Consider the following 26,820-nt stretch of genomic DNA (forward strand, 5'->3'; position numbering starts at 1 on the left):
CCTGGGGATAGCATTATTAGCTGTATTTATTAGTAAAGATGCCCAGACTTCAGCATGTGTGTCAACTGTTGTGTTGACACACATTAAAGTAAATCTAAAATTTAAAAGGGAAAAAATTCAAAATAAAGTAGTATGTTCTAAAATAAAGTTAGAATTGGAAACACTGACTGAGAAGCATAGTGGTTTCAAATTACCGTTTCCATAAGATGGACCGCACCGGGGAGTATGTGAAATGGTCTATAACGGGCCAAATACAAAAAAGTCAACCAATCACAAATGCCTACCTTTTTGCGAACCTAATACAACATAAACCAATGTGATATACCCACTTGGCCAATATGAGAGTTATGTACTCTACTCAACGTAAAACATTCTCGTAGGCCAGGTTCTTTCAACAGTGTTTCCATGCCTACCAATTTATCGCGATATTTTACGATTTTTTTTTAACCGTAGTGATGAAAAATCCGATTTGACGACAAATATCGATATGTAGTTCATTGTCCATTCTAACAAAATGTGGTTACTGAAATTTAGATAAGTTCCTGACGTTCTAATGTGGGATTTGCGAAAAGTATGTTAGGCTCATATAGTTCAGGTTTCAGAGCTTGAACAATATTAAACTGAAAAAAAAATCAAATGAAAGTAGAAAATTACTAAAAATTAAAACAAGCGAAAATTATCCTGTATACATATTGATTTGTTGTTAATTCAAGCAGCCACGGCTCAACTTTAAAGATAATAAAATAGATACGCAATGTCAGAAATCGTTTAATCGCCCATTTAAAATACAGTAAAAAAAATATTTGTACTCTGTCCTTACATGGATAAAGAATCCATGCTACATGGATACACTCTACATGGATAAAGAATATCACCCTTTCATACAAACAGGAACTGCTAAACTGTTATAATCACGCTTGGGCACCTTTTATGTTCCCCAATATATGGAAATGTTCGTCCCTCCTACCAATCCTAAAGAAAAATAAACCCAAAGATAACCCTGAGTCCTAGAGGCCCATAATATAACATAAGGAAACACCACTCCTAAACAGATGCTTTCATTTTGCTAACAAATGCAATAAATGAATCATTCTCACAAAATGATTTCTTAGTTGCAGCTTCCCTAGATTTTGAAGGGGCACATGAAAATGTGAACCACCAAATCCTTTTAAACAAACTTGCAAACCTTGGACTACCCCCCAAGCTAGTATCTTTTATAAAATCTTTCATAGAAGTGCGAAGTTTCATTGTTTGTGTTGGTTCAGCCTCTTCACCCCAAAAGACAATAACCAAAGGCCTACCTCAGGGAGCAGTCCTCAGTTGCCTCCTTTTTGCCCAATATCTCTGGGACATGAACCTCCCCCACACGAATCTACAATATGCTGACGATCTGGTGCTATGGTCTTGGTCAAGAGGAAGATCTTAAACCCGTCTTGCAGATTTTGCGATGTAAAAAATGAAACCATTGATCATTCAAATGTCTTGTACACCATGTAGCGGCACACAGTGTAATTTTTTAAAGTGCCTCAAATACTACAAACTACCACCCTCACTTGAAAACCTGACTGACTCCACATTTGCAATAGGCACTAAACTTGATAGATACATTAGGATAGTGAATCAGCAATAGATTAACATTCCACATTAAGAAGAAGAAAAAGGAAGAGGCCAAAACAGTCTCGACTGAAAAGCCTGCACTGCAAGTTCTAACAGAATACGAAGAAAAAAAAAGAAGAAAAATCCAATCAATGATAATTCTCACTAGTAGGAGGTATTTGAATATAGGTGGCACGCAATTTGTTTGGTTTTACGATTCGTGCTGCCGAAAACAGTGCTCCTAACTCACTAATGTGAGAATAAAGTGAGTGCCAAAAAAGAGTAAAATTATATTAAGCTGCAATCCATAAGAAGTGCAAGAAAATATAATTTCTAGGTTGATTATCTAAAACCATGCATTTACTATGGCTTTTTTCGGACGAACTTTCCAGTTCTTCTTTTAGTTTTTTTTAGCTTCAGTCTCTATTGATGTTTTTTAAGCTTTTGAAAGGCAAATCAAGCGCATATGAAGCGGCTTTTTTTTCAAAAGTCAAATCTGGGCAACCAAAAACTTTTCCCAATCAGCGAACTTAAAAAAAGACATAATGAAGACAAGGATCTAAGTGTCTAATTAAGGCTTATTCACCATCCGCTTTGTCTCCAACCCCTAGAAAGAGATACATTCGGATTCAGTCACTTCAGATTTCACGGACTTAATTTTTTCTGTTAAACCTTACTATTGCGTTTTCACACAAAACAAGAATTATTCGTGATTTTTCAAAATTCATTTGTCCTTTGATGTCCTTTTTTGTGTTATGACAAGTCAATGAAAGCGTTGAAATATTTCAACTTCATGCAGCAAAGTGTCCAGCTGAATTGGATTTGATACCTTAGAGGACCCCCTTATCTTGTGTAAAGTTTCATTCTTAGTTTGTGGGGCTAAACTATTCAGTCTTGATTGTGCCCTTACTTGATTACTATAATTTGAAGAGCTTGGATAAAAGATCTGAATAAACGAAAGAATATAAATGCCAACACCTACTTCACCACAAATCCTAGAAAACCATTGAACTTCTCCCATCTTGTGCTGGAGATAGAGATATCCAGTTTTAATAAAACATACATAATACGATAATGTGAATTTGTTTTTCGATTAAACGGAGCAGAATTTTTTTCTAACCTTAAAAAAGGGCAGTTCCTAAAAATGTTCTACCATATTTTGTTACAAAAACTCTAAAAATCAGCTCAAAGGAAATATCATTTCAGCAATTTGTCAGCTATGGGAGTTTCCCATGGTGCTACCCGCTTTGATTGAAAACTTTGCCAGCACAGGAGACGTGGAATTTCATTGTCTTTTCAATCGAATTTGATAGTCAAACCACAGATTCTCAATAGCTCGCGATAGTCACTAGTTCCCGGGAAGGCTACGCTAATAGACCCTTTGTCTTTTAGACGGTTAGCCGACACTGAAGGTCACAAGATAATTTTTCCGAAATCTTACAAAGTATTTGAAAAAAAAGCCAAAATGGTAGAATATCACCGTCTGATGCGACTTTTTGGGTCTAGGGTATCAGCAAAGCTTTAAATGTCACGATGTTGACATTTAAAGCCGAAACAAGCAGAATGTTTCTGTAGCATTTTCTGAGGAACCACTTAACAATTTTAAATCCTCTTCTTTGGACAAATGTGGTCCATTACTGGATAATGGCTTGAATTTTGTCTGAAAAACAATGTGGAATTCTTGACAGCTCAATTCGTCGATTGTGATAATTACAGTGGCGGATCCAAAGGGGGGCCTCCCCTAACCTAGTCTATCCTCCTGGGTCCTGGGTATGTTCCTGAGTAGGGGCGAATATGAAATTTGGAATTTACTGATAAAAAAAATAGCACAAGACGATGGAATGAGTCTTATTTTTTTTTACGTCCTGGGGGCTTGGGGGGGATGTACAACATGTTGGACATTGGGACTCAACTTCATATAATTTTCAAATACAAGTTACAAAATGCGATGAGAAAACATACGATCAGCGTACATAACACACAAAAACATCCTTTATCATTTATGGAAATCTGAAAAACATTCTCGAACTTGCTTGCCAACCTGAAAGCAGAGATAGACCTGACACGCTTCGCAGAACACTTTCGTTCACATTTCGCATCCAGGCATCTGGCATCGAGCCGAATTCTTCAGCGTGGCGTCGAAGCGAGGAAGATGCTTTGCATTCGATTCCCTTTCCGGTCCGGATGCCAAAGGGAATCTTTTTCTTCTTTTAGCCGACTGCTTCAGTTTATCTTCATCATTATCGTCTTGACATTCGCCAAAGTCGCCCTCGGTTGATCGCCGAAGATCTTCAACTAAATGTTCAGCAATCTGAAATCTGAAGTGTATAAGCTGATCGTAGGGTTTGTTTCCATTGATTGAATCCTGCCTGTAGAGTAGCCAATCATTCGAAAGAGCAAAAACAATGAAATGCCGAAGAACTCGAACTGGCCACTTCTTTGTCCTGCTGCTGAATCTGTAATAACTCACCATGTGGTCACAGAGATCGACTCCGCCCATGTTCTTGTTGTACTGTCTTACCACAAGAGGACTGGGAATATCTATATATTTTCTTTCAGACTTGTTGTATCTTGACACAGGTAGCTCGGGTTCTTTGCCATAGCAGCTTGAAGTTATAAAAATGGGCTTTGTGTCTTGCCACTGCGAAACGGCTATAACCCGATCTTCTCGTGTAAATGTAAAGGACGTCCCACGTCCAGCTCTCTGTAGTCCACGATCGGTCTTCATTGATAGACCTTCAAGTCAATTTTTCATGAGTGTGCCGGTTGTATTTATGCGCTTTTCTGATAATTTTTTGAGCAAACATATGCTAGTGAAGTACCTATCGAAGAAAAGATATGAACCTTCACTTAGATCTTGGCATAGGTGCAGCACAGCGGCACTACTGAGACCTTTAGCTGGTAGTTCTGGCCCAAAGGTTGTCTTTCTTTGATAGATTACGAAATCATACACCGGACCTGATAAGCCTGCTAAAACAAAGTTCTTCAAGCCAAGAGGATTTGGCTTATTTAGTACGTACTGCTTCAGGCTGCATCGCCCAGCAAAGGGAATCATTTGCTCGTCAATACAAACGAATTGTTCTCGCTCAAGCTTGAGACACTCATCTCGCACAAAACTCAGCAAGGGGCGCACTTTCCAAAGACAATCATTTCTTTTTGTATCCTCGTCAACCTCGTCATACAAAAGGAACTTCACATTCTGTCTAAGCTTGAAAAACCGATCTCGAGGCATTTTCTCGCAGATGATAGGGACTCGAAATTTCTTGATCCAAAACATTCGAAGACGAGGAATCTTCAGGTTACTCATGACGATCGAAATGCCAAAGAATACTTTCAGTTCGGAGGCACTAGTGAGCAAAGATTTGTTTGTGGCCTTCTGGTAATGACAATTCATTGCGAAAGCCATTGTTTCAAAAAATGAGTCAGGGAAGTACTTCAAAAAGTATTCATGTGGCTTCCAGCTTTCCTGTTGACTTGAATATGAGTACAAGGGAATGTATGAATGATGCTCGTTCAAGGTACCTGAACTAGTCCACACTTTGTTGGGGCGGCGATTTTTTCCTAAGCGACTTGTTGATACAGAATCAGTTTTGAATGCTGGAATATACTGCGCTAGTGGAATGTCGTCATTTTCTTCGTCGAATAGGACTAAGAAGTCATTGAGATTAGCCCGATCTAGAAAGCCTTGAGACTCTTCTTCACTATCAGAAAACACTTGGTCTGCATCTGTTGCACATGTGTTGCCAGGTAAACACCACTCAGGGTCGTTTTCGTCTCCGCTATCTTCCAATTTGCTGATATCGCTGGTTTCAAGCAAGGACAAGGCTTTTTCCAAGGATACTGCAAAAGAAAAAACTGTTAGCGCTTTAGACCTCACAGTAGGAAACTTTAGACATACATCAACTCCATTTAAATAGCCTCACTGAAGAAAAAAAAATGTTAGGCTTAAACGGAAGAAGTGGTGAAAATAATACCCGAAATGGCGGAAAACTGAATAAAAAAAGTTCGTAATACGAATAGAATGTTGAGAAAAAAAAGATGTAGAGAGCATAGAGATAAATAATTAGAATATATAGAGAGATAATTAATCCATATATCTACTTATTTATTTATTAAATGAAAAACCCTACAACTGACTGAGCAAAATATGAAAAAAAGCTAAAGAAAAGAAAACGATAGCACGAGATAAATATTGACAAAACCAATAAAAATCAAATAAGAACGTAAAATTATAAATAGATCAAGGACAAAATAAGAACTAAATCAAACGAAGCAAAAGCCAGTTCAAACATACAACATCAACATATTCATACATATATAAACAAAAAATAGATCTCCGCAATAAATACACGCCATAAACACAAATCACTTAAATATTATTGAACTAAAACGGGGTACCAGTCATTCTGTGATAACTGACTGCTACTGACCACAGCACCAAGCCCAAGAAATAACGTTATTGCATTGTTATATTTGGCTATACCAAGCAGCAAAAAAAAAATTACTTAAAAACTATGTTTAAAATTTAATAGGTTAAAAAGTAAAAATAACAGACATCTTAAATAAAATTGAAATAATAAAATTAAATCTTCCAACCCGTTGGACTTCTAAGGTAAGAACGAATGTACAACCCATTGTACAAGACTGAAAGTTCTTCTGCCAGATGGCAGCAATAACAGTAAATGCGTTAAAAATCAAACCTGTCAATGCTTCGGTCTTAAGGTATATCGATTGATTTTTTTCTATCGTCTAGCTTGTCTCTTTATACTTTTTATCTAATTTCTTACCTTTTGATCTTTTTCGTAAGTTGATTTTCTTTATTTCACTTGCTACTCGTTCGGCCTCCATTACTATTACTGGACTGAAAAAAATCACAGACGGCAGCAAACATCTTTTGCAGAAAAGGAGACAATCTTTAAGTCCCAATTTTCAGTAGGTTCGATGATAAAAATTCGTAAACGAACATACAACCGGTTGGACATCAGGTCCCAGGAGGCTATAGTAGTGTTATTTACTTAACTAACGCAAGTTTGCGTTAATTAAACTTGCTCATAACGAAAGTTTATCGGATCAACCTATTTTGCCCCCCCCCCTAAAAAAATCCTGGATCCACCCCTGGATGGTTAATAGCAGATAAGACCAATAAAGTGTGTTAAGAAGTTACCGGGCTAAAATGCTAATAGAAGCATAGAGGTATCAAGGCACTATGAACTCTTTGCCAAGAAAAAGGTGCCGTTCAGTGGACATAAATACCCCAAAAATTATGATAAGGCTTTCTATTCGAAAATTCCAGTGTCCAGTCCAGAGGTACTACCACTCAGTTCCGGTCGCTTTTCATAGGTACTGGAAAACATAAACCTAATAATTTCCTTTCTCGTCTATATTGGCACATTTTCATACGTTGGGTATTTTGTTTCAATTTCTCCGTTGGATACCGCTGTTATATTTGAAATCGGTGTTTCCGTGACCAAAATCTCAAAGCCCCACAAGAAAAAGTTTAATTTTAAGTAGAATTGAAGCATTAAAGTAAATCTAAAATTTAAAAGGGAAAAAATTCAAAATAAAGTAGTATGTTCTAAAATAAAGTTAGAATTGGAAACACTGACTGAGAAGCATAGTGGTTTCAAATTACCGTTTCCATAAGATCAACCGCACCGGGGAGTATGTGAAATGGTCTATAACGGGCCAAATACAAAAAAGTCAACCAATCACAAATGCCTACCTTTTTGCGAACCTAATACAACATAAACCAATGTGATATACCCACTTGGCCAATATGAGAGTTATGTACTCTACTCAACGTAGAACATTCTCATAGGCCAGGTTCTTTCAACAGTGTTTCCATGCCTACCGATTTATCACGACATTTTACGATTTTTTTTTAACCGTAGTGATGAAAAATCCGATTTGACGACAAATATCGATATCTGGTTCATTGTCCATTCTAACAAAATTTGGTTACTGAAATTTAGATAAGTTCCTGACGTTCTAATGTGGGATTTGAGAAAAGTATGTTAGGCTCATATAGTTCAGGTTTCAGAGCTTGAACCATATTAAACTGAAAAAAAAAAAAAAAATCAAATGAAAGTAGAAAATTACTAAAAATTAAAACAAGCTGAAATTATCCTGTATACATATTGATTTGTTGTTAATTCAAGCAGCCACGGCCCAACTTTAAAGATAATAAAATAGATACGCAATGTCAGAAATCGTTTAATCGCCCATTTAAAATACAGTAAACAAAATGTTTGTACTCTGCCCTTACTGGGGTTTATTCGCAATGAGGAGACCCCAGGCCTGATCACCAGCAGAACAACGCTTCACTTTTGCCTCCCAGCCTTCCAAGATGTAATCGTAGTCTCTTTCAGAGAATTCCTGAAATGTAAAATAAGGGATTGGGTAAGTAATTAATTTCACAGCTAAGGACAAGCACCTTTGATTAATAAATACAGATACATACCAGTATCGTATATAAAGTAACCTAACAAATTATACTCGAAGTGCAATGAAAGTTATTATATCAGTTCAGCTAATGGTAAAACCACATCGAGAAACCTAAAATGTATTGGACTCCCCCTTGGCAGTAGGTTTTGAAACATCATAGTTTGTTTACATAACTGGTAGGTTTTGAAACTATCATATCTATGTCCTTAATGTAAAATTGTTATTTAAATTAGTAATCTTTACTTAATTGCTTAAATAGCTTTTCATTTTATTACTCAAAATAAATGTTACAGAAATATTAAAATAATATAAAAAGTTAATCCGAAAAAAATCACAAAATGATTGCCTTCTTTTAATATATAAACTAGAAACAAATGACTGCGCTAGGGGAATGTCTACTCTAAATGTTTGATTTGACTAAACCCAAGCACAATAAACAAATAAACGTAGTTAGACTAAACATTAAAGTCCTCACAAAATAAAATGTTAAAAAACAAAGATTAATTATTACAAAAAAAACTAAAAAATTAATTTTTATTTTGTTTTTCAAAATAAATATTAAAACATTATAAAAAGTTAATCCGTGAAAATTTGCGATATTATTGCCCTTTTTTAATATAAAAACTATATACTAATGATCGTGCTAAGGCCATGTCGCTGTAAGTGTTGGGTTTGAGTAAAAACTAAGCAAAAATAAACAAATAACCGGAGTTGGATGAAGCATTAAAGTCCTCACAAACAAAGAAGAAGACAAAAAACATGCCGCTTTAATTTAGTTTTGGTACAGATTTTTGAAAATGACAAACAGAATTACTTAAAATTACAAGATTTAAGGAAAATAACATCAAGATATAAAACCATTAAAAAAATATATAATTATCAACATCAGTTTTCTAGCTAAATAAACTCACCAAATAATGCAAAAAAGAAAAGAAAAAAGGATATGTTAGCGGTATGCATTTACAATTTAATTTTCAACTACATATCTACCCGTTTGATCGAAAAGCTATAATATATGGAATCAATGGTGATTATGCCAGATATGCTGATGATTTTCTAGCGGAAAATCAGATATTTAAATGTGCCTGGCGCCACGAATTTGGGAATAAAAAAAGCTATGTGAAATGTATGTGAAATGGTCTATAACGGGCCAAATACAAAAAAGTCAACAAATCACAAATGCCTACCTTTTTGCGAACCTAATACAACATAAACCAATGTGATGACTTTTTAATAGACCTTAAATAGACCATTGGTCTTAATAATAGACCAATATATACCAGATTCAATTACTGAAAAGGTTAACACTACCCGATGATTAAACATAAATGTACTAATATAAATATAATAATCGTTTCAATTGCATATCAAATTTAAAGTCTTAAATGAACCGTAGAGACGCCAAATTCCTTTTTTTTGGAAACTTCTTTAAAATAACCTTAACAAACTACTTATATCATTTTGACGTGCGGACCATTAAGCTTTAACCACCACACCCAGACCCCATAATGAGCAAAAGAATAGCAAAGATTATATATGTTCGATCAGTACTCAGTAACGTCACTTTTTTCTTCGAATTAATATTACGGAGAATAATAAACAGGCCGCCAGAAGAGAAAAATTACTCTATTGAAAATTGATTAAGTATACAAAATTTAGGCTATATATTGGCACATTAAGGGCTTTGGGGTCGGTGGGTTGTTTAAGGTAAAGTTGTTTGCTTGTAGAATTTGACATAAGTAACTATTTTAGAACGTTTTAAAGTACTATTCAAAACAAAGAAGTTTCCAAAAAGTAAGGAATTAGGTGTCACTTTAGACAGAAATTAAATTTATTAAATTTGATTTTCAAATAAAACAGTTATTATGATTTTAAAGAGAATTAAAAAATGCATAAATTAGCATGTTTACCTTGCCAATATATCACTAATGGAATCTTGTATGTAGGAATTAAAAAAAAAATCTATATTGGAGTCTTATGCCCTTAGGGTTGATGGGGGAGGTTAGTTGCCCTCCAATCACTTTTTAAATCTTAAAAGGGGAACTAGAACTTTCAATTTCTAATCATTTGAGCCCTCTTCGAAGTTTAAACGACAACCTCTTCCATACAAACCCTATATACCCCCGGGCATAAGTTATAACCCTTCACCCGGTTTTTTTTGGGGGGGGGGGGGGAGGAATATGTTGACCCCGAAGTTTTGTCATTTGATCGTTGAACTATTTCAAACAAAATGGCTATCTCAAAATTTTGGTCCGATGCATTTGGGGAAAAGAGATTATGGGAAGGGGGTATATTCCCGCCGATCACTTTAGATGATTTTTAAAAAGGTAACTAGAACTTTCAATTTCCAATCAAATGAGCAACCACTAATATTTATAAGACCATCCCTTACATAAAATCTTATCCGCCTCCGGAGAATAACTTACAACACTCCCCCCCCCCCCCGGACTCTGGGGGGCTGAGTCGACCTCTGAGTTCTTGTTATTTGATCTTTAAACTATTTTGAACAAAATAGCTATCTCAAAATTTTGATCGGATGTATTTGGAGGAAAAAGGGTCTAGGGAGAGGGGTAATTTCCCTCTGATCAGTCTTGACTCTTAAAAATAGCTCTATAAATTCCAACTTACAGTAGAATGAACCCTCTCCGAAGTTTATACGATCATCCCATCTAAAAAAAAAAACAAATATACCCCCAGGCCATAATTTACAACACTTGCTCCTGGTTCTGGGGACTGTGTTATCCCTGAAGTTTCTTTATATGATCTTTGGTCTATTTTGAACAAAATAGCTACATACAAATTCCATCGGATGCATTTGGGCGAAAGAGAGTTGGAGCTGGGGGGGGGGGGGGGGGGGCAGTTACCATCAGATTAATTTTGTCATAGACCGTTGCTCAAGCGCTAACCATGCGTGACAGGGAATTGAGAAATCCCCAAAAAGAGAATTAGAACTTTCATTTTCCAATCATTTGAGTCCCCTCCGAGCTTAATATGACCAATTCTTCCATAAAAATTTTATATACCCCCAAGACATAAGTCACAACCCTTCCCCGAGCTCTGGGTGGGAGGGGATGTTGACCCCGACATTGTTTTATCTGGTCGTTGTGCTGTTTCAAACAAACTGGCAATCTCAAAATTTGGATCAGATGCATTTGGAGGAAAAAGGGTGTGTGTGTGGTATGGGGAGGGGTAGATGCCCTTTTAAGGGAAAACCAAGAAAGTTTTTCCTATGGTCATAGTATGATGGATAATTAGGAAGAATCCTTACCCTCTATTTGACTTAAATGAAGTACAAAATTTTTAATACCAGACAAAAAAAACTTGTAAAAGAAATCTTTTAATTTTACTATTTCTTGAGAGGAGACTGATTTTATGCAACAAAATTTGTCAAGAGCCAAAAAGAAAAATCTTTGCGCTGTGGCTGCAATTATATGGCCAGAGAGTCAGCATTATTGACTTTAAAGCATCATTTTTATGATCTCAGCTCTGTTCTTTCAAGCCTCAATCTAGGTCAAAAAGCATTCCTACGCATTTGTGTCTAACATGATCTGTACAGGAAGCAAGACTTTTTCCTGGAAACAGCTCTGTTAGTCTAGAAAACCCTCCATAGATATTAGTGGGTTTCGGTGAGCTAGCTCCAGCAAAGTGGAGTTGTTCTGCATTGCATGATCCAGACCATTTAAAATAATGATTCTATGGACACCCTAGAATTTGGTAAATTGGAATAAATTTCAGTAATTCAACAAGTTGACTTTACACGAAGGAAATGTTGCTGAAATTTTTTGTTTAATTCTTCAAAATTCTTAACAATTCTGCTCATCATCTTCCAGTTTTGCAGTCCAATTTTCGTCCAAGCAATCAAGTTCCTAATCTATATCTACATCATATGTCTATGAATCTAACATTACTGAACCATTTTGTGTTTGATGTTGTTATTGCCTAATGGTGTAATCTTAGTAGCAGAAAGAGTGGATGACAACATAACCATGAATTTATTTTAATTGAGAAATCTTTACTAGTAGGGGGAAAATTCAGAAAAACACAGAAAAAAATGTTACCATCAGATTACTTTTGTCTTAGACCGTTGCTCAAGCGCTAACCATGCGCGACAGGGAATTGAGAAATCACCAAAAAGAGAATTAGAACTTTCATTTTCCAATCATTTGAGTCCCCTCCGAGTTTAATATGACCAATTCTTCCATAAAAATTTTATATACCCCCAAGACATAAGTCACAACCCTTCCCCGAGCTCTGGGTGGGAGGGGATGCTGACTCCGACATTGTTTTATTTGGTCGTTGTGCTGTTTCAAACAAACTGGCAATCTCAAAATTTGGATCAGATGCATTTGGAGGAAAAAGGGTGTGTGTGTGGTATGGGGAGGGGTAGATGCCCTCTGATCCCTTTTGACTCATAAACGCTATTTGCCCTTCGATCAGTTTTGGCTCTTAAAAAGGGCACTTGAACTTTCGATTTCCAATCGAATGTGCCCCCTCTGAAGTTTATACGAACACCCCTTTCCATATGAAGTGCCTCTGGAAATAAAAACATGAACCACTAGAACTTCCGATTTCCAATCGAATGAGCCCCCTCTGAAGTTTATACGAATACTCCTTCTATATGAAGTGCCTCTGGAAAAAAAAAACAAAAAACTTTGGAGCCGTACGGCCTATGGGCAACTACTGGATTTGGGAAGCCACCTGCCACCAATTATTGGTGTGAAACGGCTTTCGGACACCACTACCGTAATGTAAATATAGAGTATAGCAATACCCTATAACGTTATACCATGTTCCAGGGTATGGTAACGTGATCGAACAATAAAATGGGCCAAACTCTAGGTCAAGGGTTCCCCCACCCGGGTCACCACTAAAATATCTACCTATCTCTTTGGGGTGAACAGGTTCCCCTGTCGATATATCTCTTTCGCAAACTCTTTTCCTACCCTGCCCGGGTTCCCAGAAAAATAATCTACACTGTTGTAAAAATAGCTCACATGTATTCTTCCAAAGGTCACTTGACAAAACACACATATATAAACTCTGATTCCCTAAACGGGGTCTCAATGTAGACTACAAACTAAATCACTAGTTCTATACAACAAACTTTGCGTAGGAGTGGACCTTAGATTGGCCCTGGCCCATCCGCTAAATTAAAGTTCAAACTACGGGCTTCCTTTGAATAATATTATTTTTCAATGGCCCAGATCAGCCGAACAAGTATAGATTTTTAACCAAAGCATTTACTTATTGCAAACTACTAGCTTAGCAACGGGACTTTAACTTATCATTGAAAATTATACTATAGGCAAATCTAAGCAAATGTAATTATGGAAAAGAAAACAGGTCATTTATCTGAAAAAGAAAAGAAACAGGGGTAGAACCCCAACAGCAACGCGATAGCATTGCCTTTGATTTACCTTACAGTACAACTATTAGTCAATTTCAGACTAATACTTGATAATAAAAGTTTTTTTCTTACTTTTTTCAAATATTCTGTATTTGTATTTTGACGTAAGTATTGCCGGCTCTCTGTAGAATAAAACTTTTCAGATTGATGAAGAAATTTCTTCTCAAACTCTTCATAAATCTTCAGAGTCCCTTCTCCGGTCCATATTCCAGTCTCCATATATTCTTCAACATTACCTATAAAATAAATTTAAACGATACTGAGATGATAAGGAGGCTATCAACCTCATGTGCAAGGGTCAGAGTGCAGCAATGTAAAGAAAGTATATTGAAAGCAACTTTCACATACCTTTGTAGCTACATTTGCACAATACTGAAACAGGTGAATCAATAATCGCAACACGAATAAAAATTATTACTCAAATAAAACTTAAAACACGAATATTACTAGAAATAGGAGTTTAGCAACTGCCCCTACCCTAATCATAAATCTTTTTAATTCTGTTGCGTCACTTGTATTTACTGAAAAGTATATAAACTTTAAAAAGTGTTTTCAAAACATCGATGAAAAAAAAAAAAAAAAATAATCGTAATAATCAAGGAGACTGGAAAGACGTAATGGAAATAAACTGAATGTCTAATACATATTGATATTAATTCCTAAAAATTTCGACAATTCAAGATTAAAGACATTATTTAACTGTAATTTTTTTTGTTATAACTATTCAAAATATTTGCATTAGATTCTTTTTTCAGTAAAGCGCATATGACACAGAATACTTTAAAAGATGTACAATTAAGGCAGGAGGCAGTAATCAAACTCCAGTTTGTAGTAATTTCTGTTCGTTTTAAGTTTGACCTGAGTATTCGTTTTAATTTTTTAATCGTTTCAGAATTTAGCTATTCATCTATATCAGCATCTGTTAGCTTTATTTTTGATGTTATATGTTGGATGTGATGTGGAATCTGGAAGAGTCTACTGGTGGTAGCCAATGAGACAAAAGGAAATCTTCTTGAAAGGTCTCCATCTTCTACTTCGGTTTAATGAGTTCCACATTACTATGTAAACTGAGCCAACCGCCGCTAATTGATCAGTATTACTTGTTTTTTAGTTGAAGTGTTGATGTTTACTAAGTCTTTTTTTTAACAGCGATTATTATATCTTATTAATTTACCTTTTATTTTAAGTTTAGAGAGCACTGAAACTACCAAAATGAACATAAGACACTGGTTCCAAAAGGGGAAAAATGAGGCTAATCTTCGTATATCTGTTACCGTGAATGTCCAAAATCTGGTTAATTTCGACAATTCCCGGTGAATATCCAAAATTCCTTTTTCTCTGCTTCGATTCAATTTGCTTTGCGAGTCAGGTTTTCAGTCTTATGCAAGCTATGATGGTGAAAGTTAAAGTTAGGTTAGATTATGTCAGTTTAGATTAGTTTAGGTTAAGTTAGATTAGGTTATAAATATCAGAAATGGGTTAAAAACCTAAGCTAACCTAACCTAAGTTAATCTAACCTAACCTGTAATCATCAAACCTTGCAGAAAACTGAAAAATTCGACTGGCAACGCTGGTTAAATCCAAAGCCAAAAAAAGATACATCTGATATTTACCGGTGAATGTCGACATTTACCAATTTGCAAACATCCATGATAACATACCCACTGCAATGTTAATTATCCTATGCTAAGAAAATAGACTTTACTCTGAAACCCAACATGTCAGCAGAATGTTCAATGAATCAACTTGCAATCTTTGGAAAATGTTCTAAAAATCAGTGCGGCCAACTAACGTCGTGTGAAACCTTAGTATGTCATGTACAAAGCACACTTTCGCTATCATTCATGCAGTATTGAAACTTAAAAACTATAATGGCCTAAAACATTTTTTTTTTTTTTGAAGAAAATTGTTTTTTAAGCCTCTGGGGTGGAATTATCTTCCACAAAGCTGAAACAGTCTTTCCTGACAACCTTTCCTAAACTAATTCGGCTTAAGGAACTATCACTCGTCGTTTACACAAAAACTCACTTTCAATTATCCGGCGACAAGCAATGCAAACTGATTTACTCATTCAATTTGATTGGAAATTGGCTCATTCGATTGGAAATTGAAATGACTAGTGCCCTTTTTAATAGTCGAAAATGATTCGAAGGCACTTAACACCCCTTCCAAGTCCACCATTTCCCCAAACTCATCCAATCAAAATTTTGAGATAGCCTTTTTGTTCCACGCAGTTTAAAGTTCAGGAAATTATACCTTTGAGCAGGACACTCCCCCAAAGTCTTCAGGGTAAGGGTTATAAGTTATGCCCTGGGGGCATACAAGTTTTTAGTGAAATCTTTGTCGTAGAAATTTAAAAAAGGACTCATTCGATTGGAAATTAAAAGGTCTAGTGCCCTTTTTAATAGTCGAAAGTGATTTGAGGGCAACTAACCCCCCTCTCACGCCCACTTTTCCCCCAACACATCCAATCAAAATTTAAGATAGCCATTTTATTCAACGTTGCTGAAAGTTTTGGAAATTAGGTCTTTTAGGATGATAGCCCCTCCACCCTCACCGCCCTCAGGGCAAGGGTAGTAAGTTATGCCCTAGGCGCATATAATGTTATTTATTAGAAAGCGATGTTGTAGAAACTTTAAAACGGGCTCATTCAATTGGAAATTGGAAACGCTAGTGCCCTTTTAATAGTCAAAAGTGATTGAAGGGCAACTAACCCCTCTCACACCCACCGTTTCCCTAAACACATCCAATCCAAAATTTTGAGATAGCCATTTCGTTTAACGTATTTGAAAGTTCAGGAAATTAGGTCTTAGAGGATGACAACCACCCTCAAAGCCCTTAGGGCAAGGGTTGTAATTTATGCCCCTCCCACGCCCAACCTCCCATGTACCTTTATGTTTAAAAACTAAATTTTGCCTTAAGATTAAATCAAAATGTACTGTGTTAATGCTAATTCCAAATAAGGCATCTCAGCAGTATCCCAAGAACGACTCAGGGTATTATGTTCAAACTTTCGGGGCTACTTCTGCTCTTAAAATTTAACCAAATCAAAATAGCATAAATGTATCCAAGCTATCAAAGAAAGTAAACAGATTTTTTTGCGAATGGTATCAAGTTTCCCATTTTAGGTCAACTAGAGGAGGTATGAAACTAAATTAAACACTACTATTTGTATCCAGATTTAAAAGGGTGTATGCTGTTAAAAATTGATGGAAATTTTTTTCCAGCAGACAAATAACAGGCCAAACTATAAATTCTTAAACCAAAAAGATTTAAAGTATTATTTTCTTTTTCACTGAAAAAGAATATGTCAATATAAAACGAACAGAAATTGATTAAAAAAAACTTTTTCCATAAAATAAGTTTTTCAAAGAAAAGTAAAGAACTCGATTAAACAAAAAATGTACAAAAATAAAATCGAATAATCTACCAAGCGTGAAACTACCACAAATCAGCATCGATATATAAATGAAACCCAAAACGAACGGAAATTACAATAAATTACTGAGCCAAACTCAAAACGAGCAGAAATTAACATGAGTAGGGCTCAAAAGCCCCATGCCATCCCAAGGCCAGAACATAATTTGCACTTTACTGAAAAAAATACAAATGAATGTGCATTGTCAGTTTAATATATATATACTGATATTTAGCAATCAAAATGTTAATACTATTTGATTTATTAAAGTTACAAAAGTAAAAACACTTATATTTTTCAGTAATGTGCAAATTTTGTTCTGCACATTACTTGTGCAGAACAAATATTTTATTATTTTAGAATTTCTACTGAAGACGGTCGCTGTATATATGACCAAAATATCTGGACTTTTGTACCTGTTTTTTTCACTGTCTAAATAAATGGATTTATCCCTATTTGAAAGTAGATTATTTGATTTTATTTTTGCTCATTTTTCGTTTAATGGACTTATTTTAAGGAAGAAGTTTTTTTTAATTAATCTGTTAAAAAATTCGGATGTTTAAAAATTTATTCCTGTACGAGAGTTTATGTGTTTTCACCTTTTTCACTCTTATAGCGCTTGGATAAAAGCGACAAAGTTAAAATTTACTTAAACAATGCAATTATGACCCAATATTGAAAAACCTAGACACACCAAATACCTGGGCTAATCTCATTTCAGTTGACCTAGAAAAAGCTTTCGATTATGTTGACCATAATGTTTTAGCTGATAAGTTTTCTCATGAATTCTAAATGGACCTCTCTCTGGTAAAAATTAGCTCATCATTTTTAAGCCAACGATCTCAAGTGGTCAATTACATGAATACTTATTCTGAACCTCTACCAGTCTATAAAGGAATACCCCAAGGTAGTATAACTAGACCGATGTTATTCAGAGTTATGGTAAACAATTTGGCAGAAGATATCCCCTTATGATGTAAATTTGTGGATGATATGACTCTACTATAGGTCGCCATGAAAAATATAAAAAGTAGTCCACTAGAAATCATTGAAGATATTGCAACAGATGCCCTCAAAAATAAAATGCATGTAAACCTATTGAAATCAACAATTATAACAATCAATTTTCTAAGCACAGCCCCCTCATTTACGTGTATTATTCTAAGTGAACTTGGGACACAAAGAATAAAACTTCTAGGAGTAACTATAATTTTCGATCTTAAATGGGAAGCCCATATTTCAAATATAACCAAGCAAGCCAATATTTTCCTAGTTTTCTTTAAGCAATTGGCAAAATATCAATGCCCTACTTCTCATATTTTGAAATTTTACATATCTTTTATTCGCCCAACTCTCGAGTATGCTTGCTCTCTATGGCACTTCTCACTAAATAAAAACCAAAACAAAAGGTTGAAATCCATGAATTGAAGTTATCAAGTATTTTGCAGTAGGTTGCATAAAGACATGGTTAATTGTAGAAAGAGACAAGCCAAGACAGATAGTCCAAGTAATTGAGAGGCAAATGTTTAAATGGCTGGGGCACGGGTAAATAGCGGGAATAAATATGACTCTTATTAGACACATATTTGTCAGTTTAGTTTTTAGAAAAGTATGCCTACCTAGAGTCTCAGGCATGTTGACCAATAATCTAAAAATTGACATAGGACCGTTAGAAAAGGGCTTTAAAGATAATCGCACGGGAAGGAAAGTTGCCTTACTCCTACTTCTTAGAAAAGTTCAAAATCAAAACCCTTGAAAAGAGACGATGTGATCTGTGCCTCTGTTTTGGTGGTAATGCGAGAACTAACATCCAAACTGAAAACCTTTTTCCGTTTTCCCATAGTCCTGAACAGAAGCCTCTCCCAAGAGAGGCAAAAAATCCCATCCATATTCTAAAACCTGTACAGAGTAAAACAAAAAGATATTTAGATAGCTTCATACGAGCGTTCACTCAAATCCTTAACACCTCCGATGCCTTTTAATGAATTCTTTTATTTTGCTCTTTTGACACTCTTGTTATTTTTTTTATGACTTATTTTATTATATGCCATTTTATGACTAAATTTTTACCTTTAATGTATGACCTGTTTGATATGACATTATTTTAGCTACTTTAATATTTTTTCTTAATTGTTTAATTTCTATTTATCTGTATTTTGTCTGTTTATAATTTTTAATATTCTGGTATCCCTGATTCTAATGTGCTTGTGATGGTTCTTGTTTACTTCATTTTTTTGTGTATGACCCGAACTTCTATTCGGCGATTTATCGCTTGTGAAAAGTTTTAAGAATAAAGCCGTATTCTATTCTAATTATGTGAACCATCACAATTCTTAATTCTGGGGGCAATCTCACTGACCCTGAGGAAGAGATTTGTGCTTAATCTATATTAATTATACTAAAACATAAGAATAGCAGTAATAAAGCCATAACTTTTCTTTGGAGCGTAATCAGGACTTGCCGAATTTTTCGGAACGAGTCAGGATGTTCAGACTAAATAAGAGCTTAGACCACTTTTGTACCTAATTGGGACTTGGTTGGTTTTTACGCTGATTCAGAACTTTGCTCGCTTTTTTACCATGTAACTGAAATTCTACAGCTTCGATTCGGTTTATCTTGTACCAATCTATGACTTAGCTAGTTTTTGCACTGATGCAGGATTTAACTCGTCTTTGAGCCAATTTAGTTCATTTACACATTCAATTATTTATATTTAAGTTCCTTGTCTGATTCTAGTTTTAGCAGGGTGCAGTATACCACCTTTTTTTTTACTAAAATGAACATAACTTTTTTTGTTTACTAAAATGATGTAAGAAAGAGGGCCAACTGCCGCTCAGTTATTTTCGATTCAAAAAACACAACCCTGGAAATTGCGATTTCCAATCCAGGGAGCTCCAAATTTCTATGACCATGAGTACTACAGGATGTAACACATGAATAAAATAATAAACACTACAGCTTTGGCCCTAAAGGGAATAGTATTAGCTAGACCAGGCCATAGATTTTTGGCCGTCTATCCATGACTTCAGTTGAATGAGAAGGCTTTAGCCAGGCCTCTAGCCAAGGAGAGGGGGCTTGGAACCAGCAATAGTACAGGAGCTATAAATCCCGCAGCACTGACACTCTACATGAAAGGAGATTAGTATTCAATTTCTACCAAGAGAGTGCTATCCCAAAATGTTGATTCAACATCGTTGGGGCCTACGTGAGTGACTATATTCTTGATCTGACATTCCGGCATTACTGTAAATAATTTAAATAGTAAAAGTGACAAATCAGTGAACAATAGAATATAATTGTAGCTCTCGTAGAATCTAATAAAATGTAGCTAATTGTAAATATAATTACGAAAAACATATAGTGCAAGAAATATAACCAAATAGCGCTGTATATGCCCATAATGAAAGAAAGCTTATGAGAATTAAGTCAATCGTCACAGATGAAGGATGATGGTGGGCCAAAAATATCAGTTTATGGCAATCCATTTGAGAGCATCAGAAAGTAAAAAGTTTAGATAGAGGTGAAAAGAAGCCATACTAACAGACTTATAAATGTAGGAGCTTCCTGGAGAGTCAGGTTCTGAATAAATTCGGTGAAGGAGCAGGGGGCCTGACTATGTTGGCCTCAGCACTATGATGAGTTTTCAGTAGTAGTAGTGTTGTAAGCGACATAAATAACCTACCTAATTCCACAGAACAATCGATAAATCCTTTAATAAAGGTGCGATTAATTTTTTTTCCCTTGAACATTGTTGTTCAATTTCTTTCGTGACACCATTTAAAATGTTGCTTAATTGGCTAAAGAATCCCTTTCTCCATGTATTAAGGGCCAATTGATATATTCCACATACATCAGGTAATTGTGATACTTGTCCTACGACCCACCACCTAAAAAAAGAACTTTTTCAGAATATCTAATGTTCATAAAGCATGAAAATAATTGTTTGAGTTTAACAAGAAGAAGGGACAAGCTTATTTGCCACGTTCTCTAAGAGGAGATTTTTTTATTTTAAATTAATATGAATTTACAGCTAAACAGTGAAATAAATACTGTTCATAAAACAAATTGCAAAAAGAACAAAAGAAAAAAGAAAGGGTAAACATTTCCAAAAGGCATACTATTCTAGAACATAGAACAATCCTGTATTTTTTCCGTGCATGGATTAGATGCTTGCCGCAAATCTAAGTTTCATGAAACCATCATATCAATGTCCTTAATGTAAAATTGTTATTTAAATAATTTAAATTAGTAATCTTTACTGAATTGCTTAAATAAATTTTCATTTTATTACTCAAAATAAATGTTACAGAAATATTAAAATAATATAAAAAGTTAATCCGAAAAAAATCACAAAATGATTGCCTCCTTTTAATATGTAAGCTAGAAACAAATGACTGCGCTAGGGGAATGTCTACTCTAAATGTTTGATTTGACTAAAACCCAAGCACAATAAACAAATAAACATAGTTAGACTAAACATTAAAGTCATTAAAAAATAAAATGTAAAAAAAAATTAAAAAATTTATTTTTATTTTGTTTTATCAAAATAAATATTAAAACATTATAAAAAGTTAACCCGAGAAAATTTGCGATATTATTGCCCTTTTTTAATATAAAAACTAGATACTAATGATTGTTCTAGCCTGTAGACCCATCCCTAAAAGTTCCATTGGTAAAATTCTACTTTAGTTACATTTGGCTATCTTGGAAATGGGTTGGGTTAAGAAAACGAAGCTTTCAGGAATGGATCTACATGCTAAGGTATGTCCCGGGCAGGTACTTTGAAGTACCTACCTCCACTCCTTCCCCTCTCTATATAATGGTAAATTACTGCACATTACTAATTGTTTTAGCTCACATTTCATCCTGTATTACTATCAGATTTAAAATCACTGCAGACCTTAGCCTACACAACTTCAACTTTTAACCTTGTTCATTAAAATATGTTCCAAAATCCCATTGTCATTTAATAATACATTTAACTTATATACTATATAGCCGACATTGCTTATCGAAACTATTTGTGATGTCACTACTTTACTCATCATAACCCCTTTAACAGTTGCATGCAGGTGCCATGCCGTATAGAAGGCAACTCTGTGTTGATAAGCCATTTAAACTTTATTAATAGGGAAAGGATTTGACAAAAGATAGACCAGTAAAAAAATTCAAATTGTTTTTAGAGGACAAATTATGTTATGAGAGGATGTTTTTATTTTTATAGGTCCATGCGCTCATGAAGGAAAGAGGTTTTTAAAATCCCCCTTCCACCCAAACTCAAAATTTTCTAAAATTCTATTTTAGAAGCTTTTTAAATATTTTTAAAGCACTAATTGATAGAGGGCTATAAACATCAGAATTGACTTTAGAAGACAAGTTATGTCATGGGAAGATGTTTTTGAAATCCCCCGTCCCCAAAACTCAAAAATGCCAAAATTCTACTTAAGAAGCTTTTTTAAATATTTCTAAAGCACTAATATATAGAGCGCTACAAATATCAGAATTAACTTCAGAGGACAAATTATATTATGGGAAGATATTTTTGAAATCCCACTTCCCCCCAAACTCAAAATTTTCTAAAATTCTACTCTAGAAGCTTTTTCAATATTTCCAAAGCACTAATAGATAGCGCGCAAAAAACATCAGAATCGACTTTAGAGGCCAAGTTAATTCTACAATAATTCCCCCATCCCCCCAAACCCCCTTCGCCCCAAACTCAAAATTTTTTTGAAATCCCCCTTCGCCCCAAACTCAAAATTTTCCAAAATTCTACTTAAGAAGCTTTTTTAAATATTTCTAAAGCGCTAAGACATAGAGCGCTACAAATATCAGAATCGAGTTTACAGGACAAGTTATGTCATGGGAAGATGTTTTTGAAATCCCCCTTTGCCCTAAACTCAAAATTTTCAAAATTCTACTCTAGAAGCTTTTTAAATATTTCTAAGGCACTAATAGATAGCGCGCTACAAACATCAGAATCGACTTTAGAGGCCAAATTAATTCTACAATAATTCCCCCTTCCCCCAAACTCAAAATTTTCCAAAATTCCGCTTTAGAAGCTTTTTTAAATATTTCTAATGCGCTAAGACATAGAGCGCTACAAACATCAGAATCGACTTTAGAGGACAAGTTATGCCATGGGGAGATGTTTTTGAAATCCCCCTTCCCCTCAAACTCAAAATTTTCTAAAATTCTACTCTAGAAGCTTTTTAAATATTTCCAAAGCACTAACAGATAGCGCGCTAAAAACATCATAATCGACTTAAGAGGCCAAATTAATTCTACAATAATTCCCCCTTCCCCCAAACCTCAATTTTTTTTTAAATCCCCCGTCGCCCCTCAATGAAACTTTTCATAAAATCTACTTTTGAAGCTTTTTTAAATATTTGTAAAGCGCTAAGACATAGAGTGCAAAAAATATCAGGATTAACTTAAGAAGACAAGTTATGCCATGGGAAGATGTTTTTGAAATCCCCCTTCTCCCCAAGCTCAAAAATTTTCCAAAATTTTATTTTAGCTTTTTTAAATATTTCTAAAGCGCTAAGACATAGAACGCTACAAACATCAGAATCAACTTTCAGAGGACAAATTATGTTATGGGAAGGGAAGATGTTCTTGAAATCCCCCAAACTCAAAATTTTTCAAAATTCTACTTTAGAAGCTTTTTTAAATATTTCTAAAGCGCTAAGACATAGAGCGCTACAAATATCAGAATCGACTTCAGAAGACAATTTATGTCATGCGAAGATGTTTTTGAAATCCCCCTTCCCCCCAAACTCAAAATTTTACAAAATTTTACTTTAGAAGCTTTTTTAAATATTTCTAAAGCACTAAGACACAGAGCGCTACAAACATCAGAATCAACTTTCAGAGGACAAATTATGTTATGGGAAGATATTCTTGAAATCCCCCTTCCCCCCAAACTCAAAATTTTCTAAAATTCTACTCTAGAAGCTTTTTCAATATTTCCAAAGCACTAATAGATAGCGCGCTAAAAACATCAGAATCGACTTTAGAGGCCAAATTAATTCTACAATAATTCCCCCTTCCCCCAAACTCAAAATTTTACAAAATTCCACTTTAGAAGCTTTTTTAAATATTTCTAAAGCGCTAAGACATAGAGCGCAACAAACATCAGAATCAACTTTAGAGGACAAGTTATGTCATGGGAAGATGTTTTTGTACTACCCATTACCCAATGAAATTTTGACAAAACAACATTTTACCTTAATTGTCAGTTTCTTTTTCTCTGGCTTTATTTCTGAAAACGCAATTTCAGTTATTTGAGCAGAATTTTAAGCCATATCAATTTTACAAGTTATGTCATGTGAAGATGTTTTTGAAATACCCATTACCCATTGAAATTTTGACAAAACAACATTTTACCTTAATTTTCAGTTATCAGTTTCTTTTTCTCTGGCTTTAGTTCTGAAAATCATTTGAGCAGAATTTTAAGCCATATCAATGTTTTATTTCCAAAATTTAGGAAATGTATTTTCATATATGTAAAACCTTATAAGTTGGGATTGAGCAGAGTTTTGAAGCTGAAATAATTTTGTTGTACTTCATTTAAACAGAAGATCTATTTTGCAAGGTTACATTGCTATAACTCACAGATTTTTAAAGGTCATTCAAAGTTTTTGAAATCTTCCTTACCATTCATCCCATTCCCCCTTCTTACTCCAAAATCTGGTTGATAATTTGAAATTTGAAAAGCCGTATTTTCCACGGGGGTATTTTTTTTTTGGGGGGGGCGGGGGTATTTTCCGTGAGGGTATTTCCCGTGGGGGGTATTTTCCACGGGGAGGTATTTTCCGGGGGGAATTTCCGGCGGGTATTTGCCAAGAACCACAAATTTGATGGTACGACTTTTATTAAAATCTTTGACTTTTAGGGGTTGTTTTCCCCTTTTACGAAACTCAGACAAATTTTTTAGACAGGCCAATTATCAACCAGATTTTAGAGTATGATTCCGGTGCAACACGTTGCAACGAAATGGTCAGCTTAGATTAGTGTAAGCAGGGGCACCGCGAGCAGGTTGCTGACCACCGCCCCCGCCATCCCCCTCCCCCTGCAACCAAATCCCCTTGCAGCTAACCTTTCCACCCTCGAAAGAAAATTTCTATATAAGTTCCAGCATTTTTTACATATTTTAAATTGCGGATGTAAAAAGGAAAGCAAAATTTTTCAACATTATAGGATTTAGCTATTTGAATATGTTTTATGTCTTTTTCTAACAAATACCCGTTTGTCTGGTTTATTTGTCTAACAAATACCCGTTTGTCTGGTTTCCTTGTACAGTTTATAGCGGTGGGTTATTTATAATGCACAAGTACCGAATAATCTATATTCGTTTTGATTATTTTTTTTTTGGAAACACCTTAACATTTTGAGTTGGGTATAACCACATAAAACATATTCAAATAGCTTGTATGTTCACATGAATCTTGGCCTTTTAGACAAGAGACTGATTTTCGGCCTCTTCCACAGGAATTAGCACAGGTAAATCACTTTAGTATTTTTTATGTAATAAGTATTTTTACTACCTAACTAATCTCCTGGTTTAGCCTAAATTAAAACCTGGATTTATTTGATTCCATTTTATGCGTAAATAATTCTACTAACATCTTCTTGGGCATATGTCAAATTTTTTCTTATGCCTGCCCAGCGGAGTGAAAGTATGCCTTTTGGAAGCATTTACCCTTTCTTTTTTCTTTTGTTCTTTTTGCAATTTTTTTTATGAGCGGTATTTATTTCACTGTTTAGCTGTAAATTTATATTAATTTAAGATAAAAAAATCTCTTCTTAGAGAACGTGGCAAATAAGCTTGTCCCTTCTTCTTGTTAAACTCAAACAATTATTTTCATGCTTTATGAACATTAGATATTCTGAAAAAGTTCTTTTTTTAGGTGGTGGGTCGTAGGACAAGTATCACAATTACCTGATGTATGTGGAATATATCAATTGGCCCTTAATACATGGAGAAAGGGATTCTTTAGCCAATTAAGCAACATTTTAAATGGTGTCACGAAAGGGATTGGACCACAACGGTCAAGGGAAAGAAAATTAATTCCAGCTTCATTAAGGGATTTATTGACTGTTCCGTGGAATTTATTTAGCTAGAAAACTGATGTTGATAATTATATTTTTCTTAATGTTTTTATATCTTGATGGTATTTTCCTTATATTTTGTAATTTTAAGTAATTCTGTTTGTCATTTTAAAAAATTTGTACCAAAACTAAATTAAAGCGGTATGTTTTTTTTTTCTTCTTTATGTTTTTATGTTTTTTTTCTTCTTCTTTTTTGTTAAGACTTATCCTTTAATGCTTTATCCAAATCTGGTTATTTGTTTATTTTTGCTTAGTTTTTACTCAAACTCAAGGGGAACGTTCAAGGAAAAAAAAATTAATTCCACCTTTATTAAAGGATTTATCGATTGTTGTATGAAATTAGGTAGGTTATTTGTCTCGCTTACAACACTACTACTACTGAAAACTCATCATAGTGCTGAGGCCAACATCGTCAGGCCCACTATTCTGAACTTGACTCTCGAGGAAGCTCCTACATTTATAAGTCTGTTAGTATGGCCTCTTCTCACCTCTATCTAAACTTTTTACTTAATTCTCATAAGCTTTTTTTCATTATGGGCATATACAGCGCTATTTGGTTATATTTCTTGCACTATATGTTTTTCGTAATTATATTTACAATTATCTAAATTACCTGATGTAACTGGAGTATATAAATTGGCCCTTATTACATAGAGAAAGGCATTCGTTCAAGGGGGAAAAAAACAACAATGTTCAAGGGGAAAAAAATTAATCCCTCCTTTATTAAAGGATTTATCGATTGTTGTGTGGAATTAGGTAGGTTATTAGTGTCGCTTACAACACTACTACTACTGAAAACTCATCATAGTGCTGAGGCCAACATAGTCAGGCCCTATGCCCTATA

The 26,820-nt window shown here is 34.7% G+C and overlaps 1 protein-coding gene and 1 long non-coding RNA gene across 2 annotated transcripts in view; both read right to left on the minus strand.

Annotated features, from left to right (window-relative positions):
• The window catches only part of Liprin-beta (liprin-beta 1), a 622,086-nt gene that overhangs the window by 393,057 nt on the left and 202,209 nt on the right, over positions 1-26,820 (minus strand). The gene's annotated exons all lie outside the window — the stretch shown is intronic.
• LOC148955023 (uncharacterized) lies at positions 7,814-13,680 on the minus strand. The gene is made up of 2 exons (XR_016142814.1): positions 13,520-13,680; positions 7,814-7,971 (listed from the first exon to the last, which is right to left on the minus strand). It is a non-coding gene; the product is annotated as an uncharacterized LOC148955023 (long non-coding RNA).

This window comes from Artemia sp. Qi Xiang Cuo, chromosome 2, assembly GCF_049724085.1.
Source record: "Artemia sp. Qi Xiang Cuo chromosome 2, ASM4972408v1, whole genome shotgun sequence".
Classification (NCBI taxonomy): Eukaryota; Metazoa; Arthropoda; class Branchiopoda; order Anostraca; family Artemiidae; genus Artemia; species Artemia sp. Qi Xiang Cuo.